The 10,643-nt window shown below is 35.4% G+C and overlaps 1 protein-coding gene across 1 annotated transcript in view; it reads left to right on the top strand.

The window, feature by feature from the left end:
* Positions 1-557: 557 nt before the first annotated feature.
* LOC105698582 (dynactin subunit 1) overlaps positions 558-10,643 on the top strand; it is a 50,293-nt gene continuing 40,207 nt past the window's right edge. The window contains exon 1 of the mRNA XM_012422946.2: positions 558-871. The gene's annotated coding sequence lies outside the window, so the exon portion shown is untranslated. The remainder of the gene's footprint in view (positions 872-10,643) is intronic.

Here is a 10,643-nt window from a genome sequence, read left to right as displayed (position 1 = left end):
AACCAAAAGCATTTAGTCACGTAAACAAAGAGATAAAATGAAAAACCATTGGAAGTCAACCAATTATTCTTCGTTCCAGAATTACGAATTTGGTTATAAATTCAACGTTTGCTTATTCGTTAAGACCTCAATTCACTCCAGCAGACCTGAAAAGACCGCCTGCACGAACGTTCAAATTTCAAGTTAATAATATTTGTCCAGCTATGAAAAAGCATACACATATCTCGGTGGTCTCGTTGAAGGGACTTAACGCTTCTACCGCAATCAAATCGCCGTATTCCACCATTACGTTAAGCACGGAATTCACGTTTCACGTTTCACTTTCAGGATACGCCACGTAAACGCGCATCCCCGCGCTTCCTCCTTGTGAAACTGACGCCTCCAATTCGAAGGCCTCGAACACAAAGGCAATATTCGAGCGCAACGTCGATCGGTGACCAGCAACGCCGGGTATTGCGTCGCAAAGATAGGCGACGGGTGGCGCGTTTGTTTACGTGTCGGCGGGGCCCGCACGGAATGGCCGCGGTGTCGTAGTGACAGCTGGCCGCCCTGCTTTTCTTTCACTCACCTCCGAGCAGGTCGTCCGACGTCGACTTCGCGCTCGCCATGGATACGTTGCGGTCCATGCACCTTGGCGTTCGGCCCCGAGTATCCGTACGTGATTATCCTATCGACAACGGGAAGCACTGCACTAAGGTCAAATACAACGAACGAAAGAGGAACGGAGGAGATCAGATAACGAGCCGACTACCGCGACGTCTCGCGATCAAGTGCTAGCACGTCCCGGCGTGCTTTGTTTTGGTGAAACGTCAACGGAGTCGAGTCTACGCGCATGCGCGCCGAGGAACGAGACCCGCCGAGTCAACCCGAAGTGAGTCGATAGACCTTGCTCAAACGCAAAATCGCGCGCGCGGATAACCGTCCGTCGAATTTTGCTCCGGTCAACGCTCTCGTATCACATCGACGTAACGGTTTTTGCCAAATCACTCGAAATAAAACACCATCGAGAGCAATCGATACGCGAATGGGAGTCTACTTGGAAACTGCGTCATTTTTAATCGGTGTTCCTTCTAAATGGAGACAATAGGAATAGCTGTTACAGTAAAAAAAAATCAACAGGGTTGAATCTTTGACGGAACCGCAAAATTTAAATAGGATACGTCGTTGGAACGCTTTGCAATTTTCGAAACACGTTTGTCTTTTCCTTTGTGCGGGCTTTTTATATGTCGTTTCCTTTACGTAAATGCTCCAAATAAGATATTCATTTTTCAAGTGAAGCTCCCAATGAAATGCTAGGAAGTACACTGATAAAAAATAGAATTTTTGTTGAATGCTTTATTCAGACAGGGTATTCAAATGTTGTAACATATTTTTCTTTAATATTGTCCACGATTACAACCAATTTTTTTGGAAATAGATTTAGTAATTAAGAAAACTATTTACAATGAAAAATAAAAAATTTTAAATAAAATTTACAATAAAGCATATTTAAGTACAGTTTGAACCATGGCAATTAGTTAAAACATAGGTAATTCAACTAAATTTTTCTCTAAGTGTAATCGTTTTGTTTGCATTGAACAATACTTGACTTCAAGCATTTTTTCAGCAGACCGAGTTAACTAATAAATTTAGCGTTTGAGAATCCGTTCAGAAAGCCTCTGCTCAATTTCTTTTAATCAGCATTCGCATGTGAGATTGCCAATTTCGTTTACGACTTTCAAACGTTGACCAATGCGAAATTTTTCATGCGTATTTATTCGTTTGCGAAAAAAAAAAAATCCCAGGAATCCGTACGAACTCGAGAATCAAAATCCAGTACGTCCTTGTAGGACACCCCTTCCACCCCGAAAAATCTTTTTGCAGATATCGGGGAATCGACCCCAAGACTCGCAAGTAAATAGCAGTTAAGGTGAAGTGAAACACGTCGATGAACTTAGTCGACGTCGATAAAGAAGATTTTTCTAAATGCCTACGTTGCCGGCGTTCGTTTTTATATTGACAGCTGTGTTGAATTATATTGGGTATTGTATAAAATGGCATACTCCACCTGTCGTTTTCGCACAGTAATTATCAAGAAATCGAAGTAAAACTCCAGAAATCCTCTGGATTCATGTTTTCTGGGGCCCTAATTGACTGCGGAGGGACGCCTTGCGCCATCTGTGATTTCCAGGTCAATTAAATTTTCATTCCGAGACCTCGTATTCCCATCGTTTTAGCAAAGAAGCGCATACAACACTTTTTTTGCCATTATCCCGTTCAAATTCGAGTTTATCGATTACCAGAGGGTTCTAAATTGTCGTAAAATTGTCCTGACCCTTTCGATTCTCATATCAGGCCCTTCGATAATTGTATATCGATCGAAAAATGAGAGCTCGACGCCATTTTGGTTCTGGTCTGGGCTGTTAAAAAATTTGTTTGAAAAATCCTAATCTTGAATGTGTCAGGACAATTCTTAGATGATCAGGAGTGACGTGTCAAAGTTTCGGACAGTTTGGTCTAATACCCTTAAAGCACAGTGTTGTATTCGACTCGACTGATTTGAAGGGTGTTTCACTTCACCTTAACTTGTCCATTATGCTACTGGAGTGCCTTGTTGAATACTTTTTTACCGGGGTCTTTTCGAACATTAGTTGAATTCTCGGACTCAAGAAGGCCGGTACAACGATCCCCAGTCAGTGCTACCAATACTTGTCATATCCCGTTATAAATTTCTTTAAAAATAAACTTCTGGAAACAGTCAAAATTATAATTTTTCTACACAAATTCACACAATTACATCATGTGATAAAATTATAGATTTATTAAAAATTTTATGATAAATGTGTACTAACGAGGAAATATTCCCAAGTGTCCGCCGCCGATCTTATTGATTTTCATATATGTTGAAGAACACAAAAATCTAAGAGACACGTGTTTCTTTTTTATCTGCAATGGTCCACATTTAAGAGGTGAAACAACCCCCCAAAGTTTGGCGAAAATGCGATTTTTATATTAATTTTCATAGAAGCAGTGGAGGGATTTCGACGAAACTTGGCATAAACGTATTCTGTGTAAGGACGGTAAAAACACAATGTCGTCCAGTAATTCTACACCACCTCAAGGGGGTGAACTACCCTCCAGGCGAAATTTTATTGTAATATCTATAAAACAAGCACTCCTACTTAAGTTCTACTTACGCCATGTGATTGCTCACGAAAAATGAGGAAATACGTGTTTTTTGTTTTTTGCCAATAGACATTTATACATTGGTAGTAAACAATGGATGTAGGTGGTATACGAGTATATCCCAATTATCTTTATTGGGTTATATCGTCATCGAATCTGTTGCGAAACAATTTCAGTCTCTTAAAATGTTTTTTTAATTCATTTATAAATAATTGCATGTTATGAAAACGAACGACATTTTGAGGAATTAGCACGTTCACACGATGCATGTACAATGAATTGGTCACGATATAACCCAATAAAGAAAGAATGTTTCCTTGTAAGCCACTATTACGGAATCAAATTTATAATTTTACTACAACCTACGTACTAAAAGAGTATAAATTTTATGATTTTTTAAGGAAGAGAATAAACTTTATGACTATAAGTTCGCAAGTTATGAAAGGGACCCGTTTCGAGAAATTAAGTGTTTCACTTTCTTTTTACAGTTAACTGCTATTTACATTCATATTTATGTTTTCGTTAATGTGACTTAATTTCAGTTTGATGTCTAAGAAGTCAATCAACGGATGTGCTTCTGGCTTGGTAAAATTGACATTAAAATCGGCGCTAATTATTGTTATCTCATTCCGATTCTTTCTTTTACAGTTATTAACTATTTACACGAATCTTTGTGTAATATTATTGAGATAAGTTGCATAAACGTTTCCGTTAATGCGCTACAATGTTGCCAGATTGGTGTTTTTTATAAACACATCTGGGTGGATTTAAGTTGTTTAGGGTGTAATCTGAGGTATTAAATATCAGGGGATTAATTTTGAGTGAAAACAGGGAGAAGACCCTTTCAGCGGAAAAGATAAGTTTGGAGTGATTGGTAGGTAGGTAATAAGTAGCGATAAATTAAGCAGCACAGCAGAAATATTAAGTTTTCGGTCTCTTCTCTCTTGAGGCCTATACGGATAAAGGTAGTTTTGGGGTGAAATGGGTGGTGTTTCGAATTTGGCTCTAGGGTATTCCTCGTGCACTTAAATAGCACCAAAATAGTAGGAGAACAAATCGCTGGGAATTTGATTTTTACACCCCTTTAACTCTTGAGGCCCATACGGTTGAAGCAGTTTTGAGATGAAAGGGATCGTGTTTCAAATCTCGCCTTTAGGTATTCCTACAACACTTAAATAGCACCAAAACAGTGCGAAAAGAAAACGTGTAAAATTTTATTATTTCTACCTCTCCTCCCTTGGCGTCTATATGATTCAGAGTAGTTTTAGGGTGAAAGGAGTGGTTTCGAATCTAGCTTTAGGGTATTCCTACACCACTAAAATAGCACCAAAATAGTGCAAAAAGAGAACGTGCAAAATTTGGTTACTTCTACCTCTTCTTCCTTGATGTCTATATGATTGGGGGTAGTTTTAGAGTAAAAGGAGTGACGTTTCGGATCTGGGTCTAGGGTATTCCTAGAACACTAAAATAGGACCAAAATACTGCGTGCTCGTTTTTTACGTAATCTCTCCCTTATTGAAGTATGCACGGTGAAGTTACTGAGTAAACGTTTACTCAACACTACCACCGATTTTCGGTATAAGGGATGGGGCACTAAAATCGGGATTGTAGCACTAAAATAGCATTAAATTCTCCAATAGGTTTCATTTCATATTTACGATGTGAGGGTGCCTACTGTACATACATCAACCCGAGGCAATACCACATTTATTTTCAATCCAAATCATCGCCGTGCCCGCTCCATCACCGCTTCCGTGTTGAGAGTATTATTGCTAAAAATACTGAGTGAAAGTATTGATTCAATACTAGAATCAAACTATCGTTAACATGTCTGATCTGGCCTAAAGTCGACAACTATACGTTAAATTACTAACATTGTTTATTTTAACCTCAAGGTATCATATTACTAACATTGTTTATTTTAACCTCAAGGTATCAAAGTTTTTACTGACAACAAAAAGAAAAGTATTGATATTTTCATTGTGTCAAAATAAAAAGTATCTTTGCTTCTTAAATTTATTTAGAATAGGGATATTGATATTTCAATGCTTACAAGATATTAGTACTTTTATTTTTTTACTAAGTATTTTCCGTAAGGATTATCTCAGTCGTGCAGTTCTAGTATTGATATAGAAAAAAATGTGAAATGAAAAATCTGACATTGTCTCAAAGCGTTTAATTGCAAGACTTAACGAAGTATCAAATTAAAAATTAAGAACATTTGTAAGTATCAATCCTTTCATTTCCAATCTATGAAAATATGTTTTCAGAAATTTCTTAACAGTGAGACAACCATCGTCTTCATAACTTGGATAGCCTTAATGGACCGATTAATTAAAATTAACATCTTACCGATACTGTTGTTTGTCTTTCGCTACTAATAAGGAATCAATCTGAAAAAATCGAACCCAAGACTACACTCAGTGCAGTACTGTAGTTGATCCTTTTAGGCTGATACGTTACTAACTCCTCAAAAAACACCTCAGGTGTAAAAAAATTTCCAAATATATTCTTGCTTCTTTCTTCAGACTCAAGAAGGCCGGTACAACGATCCCCAGTCAGTGCTACCAATACTTGTCATATCCCGTTATAAATTTCTTTAAAAATAAACTTCTGGAAACAGTCAAAATTATAATTTTTCTACACAAATTCACACAATTACATCATGTGATAAAATTATAGATTTATTAAAAATTTTATGATAAATGTGTACTAACGAGGAAATATTCCCAAGTGTCCGCCGCCGATCTTATTGATTTTCATATATGTTGAAGAACACAAAAATCTAAGAGACACGTGTTTCTTTTTTATCTGCAATGGTCCACATTTAAGAGGTGAAACAACCCCCCAAAGTTTGGCGAAAATGCGATTTTTATATTAATTTTCATAGAAGCAGTGGAGGGATTTCGACGAAACTTGGCATAAACGTATTCTGTGTAAGGACGGTAAAAACACAATGTCGTCCAGTAATTCTACACCACCTCAAGGGGGTGAACTACCCTCCAGGCGAAATTTTATTGTAATATCTATAAAACAAGCACTCCTACTTAAGTTCTACTTACGCCATGTGATTGCTCACGAAAAATGAGGAAATACGTGTTTTTTGTTTTTTGCCAATAGACATTTATACATTGGTAGTAAACAATGGATGTAGGTGGTATACGAGTATATCCCAATTATCTTTATTGGGTTATATCGTCATCGAATCTGTTGCGAAACAATTTCAGTCTCTTAAAATGTTTTTTTAATTCATTTATAAATAATTGCATGNAAATTATAATACACGGTAAAATTTTCAAAATATCAACACCTTCGGTGCTAAGAAACCTTGTGCTAAATATATTTTCATTCAAATTCGATTTCTCATGAAACATATTCTGAAGAAACCGCCTCATAAACTAAAGATTACATGACAAACATAAATAAAATCGGTATAATTAAAAAACAATACCGCAAATTTGTACAAAAATGGTATCATTCCATTATTCACCAGAGAAAGCAATGAAATCAATTACTTTTGCCAAATACGTTACTTGGTTCTTATGACCGCAAAAAATAAAGTCAATTCAGCTTGTTTCGACTATAATTGAAATAATAACGATTAATTTCGCAAAATATAATCAAATCAATGTCACATACAAAATACTAAATCTAAATAAAATAGATGGGTACTCATACCCTCACGAAAGTATTGAAATCGGTCTCTTTTTGTCACACGTGCACCGCTTCTTATGTGCAAAAATTAAATATGAAACAGATTTTTGCGAACCCTATTATGCTGTAGTTGCAGGTACTTTTTCTGCAATTATTTATCGCAAAAGTGCGAATAGATACGTAATGGCGCTGGCCAAAACTGTTTCATGTTTAATTTGTATTTAATTGTTGTATATAACAAGCGAGTAAGTGCACATATGTGATAAAAGGAACCAATTTTATTACAGTCGTGGGAGGATAAGTACCACTCATCTATTTTATTTAGATTTAGGATGTTGTGAATGACTTCGATTTGATTACATTTGTGAAATGAATCGTTATTATTTCAATTATAATCGAAACAAGCCGAATTGACTTTACCTTTTTTCTGTAGTAAGAATCAAGTGACGTATGCGGCCAAAGTAATTGATTTCATTGCTTTCTTTGGCGAATGATGGAATGGTACCATTTTTGTAGAAATTCGAGGTATTCTTGTTCAATTATATCGATTTGATTTATTTTTGTCGTGCGATGTTTATTTTACGAGTCAGTTTTTTAAGAGTACGTTTTATGAGAAAACGAATTTGAAAGCAAATATATTTGGCACAAGGTTTTTCAGCACCAAAGGTGTTGATTTTTGGAATATAGTATTTTGCAATTCTCGGGTAATACCGCATCATCTGTCTCGCCAACAGTGCAATGATACTACCTACCAACATTACCAAAGAATTCACAAATTTTCATAGAAACCCAAAAAAAATACGGACGTTTAAGGTGATATGAAAGTGGCGTCAAAGAGGTCTCGTTCGTGAAACTTTTCTCCGAACAGGGTGTACCAAATCATTTCAAACTTTGCAACGTGAATGTTGAGGCTATAAAGAAGATCCTGACACCTATAAAATTTCAATTTTATGAAAATTTGTTTATGGATATTTAAAAAATTTTGTATAAAGAATGAAATTTTGCAAGTTTCAGGAACTATCTTAGGACCTCCTTATTCATGTGGTAAGAGTTGAAACGAATTAGTACACCCAATAATATTGAAAATACATACTACTATTAGAATACTTTCACGAACGATTGACCTTAATGCTCGATAACTAGTATGTTGACCAACAGGTGGTGGCATTGTAATCATTTCCCCGTCTCTGTCTTGACATTAGAACTATCAATACCAGTCAAATGACTGGTTTCAAATGGCCTATCATATACGAAAAAAAATCCGCCGGTAATTCTAGTGTTAATCCTGCAGCGATATGCCATAGCGGATTGCATTCTTTCCTTATCTTACACATAGTACCTGTTTTTCTGTATGCGTCTTTCTTCCTCTCGTAAGCCAAGATACCACTGACTAACACGTGCGATCTCTCTCTTCCCCCAATCCTGATTTGTTAACCAACTTTTAGAGCATCGGTCGTTACTATAGAATCTCTGGGCTTCTATGGAACTTCTGAATTCATTGACATTACTAATCTGGATAAGTGCTATAAAAGGCCTACATGATTTTTATGCATGAAATTGACTCCCACCCAAAAACCAATTCAGACACGAAGAACAACTGCATAGGCCCCAAGACCTCAAAAGCCAACACGATTTATGGAACAACCTTTGGGTACTTCTGAATCTTCTTACACCGCAGGTTGCAATAATTTCAAATCCTTCTCTACTCGTGTCCCAAAACATATTAGGTTGTCCCATAAGTTTCTTCCCTTTTTTTCATAGGACATGAATACACGATGCAGAAGGAACTTATGGGACAACCTAATACATTAGATAACTCAACACAGTTAATATTTATTTTTAGTATAACGTATTTCACTCGTTATAAAACTTAGCATATTCAATTCATGAGTAATTTAGTACCGTCAAGATTTCCATGGAACATGATCATATATCTTTGTTATTGAATTGGGTTACACAACATATTGGCTGGCTCCGTATATGTTTAACCCCATGTCAAGATTTCACCTTTCAATAAAAACGTTCGAATAACTACCTGTCAAAGTATTTGCTTCGCTTGTATTGAAAATGTCCCTTTTAATATGTCTTGAAAATACTAATTACTTATTGCCATTTCAATTAATTTTTTGTACGAATAGGTGGATGAATTATTAATGTCTACACACATTTATTAAAGATATTATCGATGTTGATGAGTACATGTGCAAATATTTAATGATTTCATGCGCCTACGCTATAATTTGTGACAATTACGTAAATATACATGTTTTGACATTGTCAATGATTTATCATTGCATTTTACGTAGCATTATACTATTGTTTATGCCTGAATTATAAACACTAACCGAATACAAATTATACCTTTCATAATACAAACAAATAAACTATAACTTCAAGACTTGTTAGCACACTAAAAACTCACAAATACTTAAAGTTATAACATAATCATTGTATAAAATATATCATTTAGACCTTTAATCTTATTACTTTCTAAACACTAGAAATTTTACATTTCCTTCACTATCGACATTTTATTATTAATCAGAAACATGTTGAACGAAATATTAATCCCCCTACTGATATGAAGCAATACAATAAGTAAATGTGCGATGAGCAAAGATTCAATGGAAGATTTTTTAAAAGATAAAAAAGTTAATAAATTTTTCTAATATGCGATTAATAAGCACTTAATAATAGTACGATTTACTAATAAATACAGTTAAATGTTTTAATGCTAATATCAATAATAGAATAAAATGAATCAAATATCTAATATTTTAATAACCACTTTTCCTGCAATTCGTCTGATCTAACATTGAATAAAACACTGGATTTGACAATTACAAATACCTGCCTCGAGGTAAACATTCGATGTACCTTAATACCAGATACCTATTAAATAAAAGACATCCTTCCCCGTGCACTTACATTTTTTAACAATAGCAAAATGAACAAAAAAGTAGTCTCACGAAAAACGACAACAGTTAAAACACAAATTAATAAAAATGTATAGAAATTAACAAAAAAGAATCACTTTGTGGAACAAACATTCATTTGAATGGTTAATTACACCCTTAACTTTGACGTGATAATAATCAAAACAAAAGAGTATACAAAAGTGACAGTTCTATAGTTTTTTTCTAATAGGATGTAAAAATAATGATTAAACATACTGTTAACTCACCACCGAGAAGTTCCTCCGACGGTAGTTTTGTCCTAGACGACATGACTAAGTTTTGTAGTTTCGTCAATCCAAGCGACGATTTGAGAGATGAGGTATGAAAATCAACAAATAACTCAACACTTATAAGCTGCTGAAAATAAGGCAGACGTCACATCAGTAACGTTCACAAATCCGACGACAGAAACGTACTGACCAGTACTCTTTCTCAACTGTCATTTGTTTTGATAAAACGTCACGTGCCCATCTAACTACACTGGACTCCATCGATGGTTTCCTCTAGGTCCGCACTGCCCTCTCCGGCCGCGCAGCGTACCAGCGGCGGGAGCAGCGCGGAATTCGAATCCCTCGAGGGGCAGAATAGATTTCCTAAAGAAAATAAATATTTATAAACAAAAACAATTAATGAAAATTATTTTAGTATTATTGTGAAGCGTCCCTGACCGACCTAACGTAGTTTTTGTTAAATGATAATTTACAGAATTTTATAAAGAATATAATAGAACATGTTTTATTAAAAGTTAACAAGTTTCGTAGCGATTCAATTGTTCCATCCACTAAACCGAAGTTAGAATATTATCTTAGCTTAAAAGAAATAGTTTCTAAATATATATACAGTGAAATACCGTAGGAAAATTTACGA

Source organism: Orussus abietinus, unplaced genomic scaffold (assembly GCF_000612105.2).
Source record: "Orussus abietinus isolate OABI.00-Male unplaced genomic scaffold, Oabi_2.0 scaffold294, whole genome shotgun sequence".
Lineage (NCBI taxonomy): Eukaryota > Metazoa > Arthropoda > Insecta > Hymenoptera > Orussidae > Orussus > Orussus abietinus.
Note: the sequence above shows the minus strand (reverse complement) of the source record. Positions and strands in the feature narration are given on the sequence as shown.